The sequence below is a fragment of the Aplysia californica genome, unplaced genomic scaffold (genome assembly GCF_000002075.1).
Source record: "Aplysia californica isolate F4 #8 unplaced genomic scaffold, AplCal3.0 scaffold01598, whole genome shotgun sequence".
Classification (NCBI taxonomy): domain Eukaryota; kingdom Metazoa; phylum Mollusca; class Gastropoda; order Aplysiida; family Aplysiidae; genus Aplysia; species Aplysia californica.
Genome location: NW_004798868.1, coordinates 32,595 through 33,894, shown reverse-complemented (window position 1 = coordinate 33,894; position 1,300 = coordinate 32,595). Strand labels below are relative to the sequence as shown.

General features: G+C 37.7%; 1 long non-coding RNA gene across 1 annotated transcript; it reads left to right on the top strand.

The window, feature by feature from the left end:
- The first annotated feature begins 6 nt into the window (after positions 1-6).
- LOC118479055 lies at positions 7-652 on the top strand. The gene is made up of 2 exons (XR_004859450.1): positions 7-453; positions 514-652. It is a non-coding gene; the product is annotated as an uncharacterized LOC118479055 (long non-coding RNA).
- The last annotated feature ends 648 nt before the right edge of the window (positions 653-1,300 follow it).

The following is a 1,300-nucleotide window of genomic DNA, read 5'->3' as shown; positions in this document are numbered from 1 at the left end:
CCCCACCACCCCCCAACACACCTCTGTGATAAAAGGACAGCAATGTTGTCCTGTCTTTGGATGAATATTTCCCCGTCTGGTATATGATATCTATGTACCTAACGTTAGGTCTACGTATGTTTCATCAATGTCCTGTTATCTTTATGTACCTAACGTTAGGTCTGTATGTAAAAGATATGTAGTTTTGTAATCTCTTTGTACCTAACGTTAGGTCTACGTATGTTCCTAAAGTATTGTCCTATCATTTATTTCTCCATCTGTTATCTCTATGTACCTAACTTTAGATCTACGTAATATGTCCCCCTTATATTGTCCTGTTATCTCTATGTGCCGAACGTTAGGTCTGTATGTTCCCGTAATGTCTTTCTGTTATCTCTATGTACCTGACGTTAGGTCTACATATGTTTCATCAATGCTGTCCTGTTATTGTTATCTCTATGTACCTAACGTTAGGTGTACATATGTTTCATCAATGCTGTCCTGTTATTGTTATCTCTATGTACCTAACGTTAGGTGTACATATGTTTCAGCAGTGTTCCCCTCCCCCTCCTCTACCGTTGCTTCAGTGTATAAAGGAACGAATGTGAGGCAGCGTCGTCAAATCAGGCACTCGTCAAAATAACGAAATCGAATAAATCAGCGTTTTTCCGCAGGTCTGTGGATTTTTATTGAATTTTCTTTTTTTGGGATTAACACTTTTCATGTCCGTTAAAAACACATTTTTGTGTGGATTTTACAGAAAAACGTTGATTAAAGGCTCAAAAAGTGTAAATTTTCAGTTTCCATGGACTTTCAAGATAAAGAAATAACTAATCTTTGGCAGCCATTTTCTCACTAATTTTGCCTCTGAAATCATGCGACCCCCTGCACCTCCTTCATTCGTAAATATCTCAGGTTTTTGTCAAGATAAATGGGTACATGTATTTTTTTTCCGTAGGAAGTATGACAAATGAAAAAGCTTTACGATGATACCAAAAACTCCCAAAATATACCCAAAATTGACGAGAGCCCGATCCCACCGTGTCGTGCCACAGATTATTCTACGTGGACCACCCATTGTCGGATGTCGGGGAGGGAAGTGTTTGTCCTAGACAGTACGTCACCTAAGTGGGGATTAATGAAAGGCATGTTATATTTATAGAATATTGCATCAACAATAGAAAATCCGTAGTACAAATTTGACCCTTGTGTTGATTTTAGGCCAATATCTCCATTTGTGGATTGCAAGAAGTAACTCATTTTGTCAGCACGCCTCACACCTACACATAATATTTTTAAAAAGATATATATATATATATAG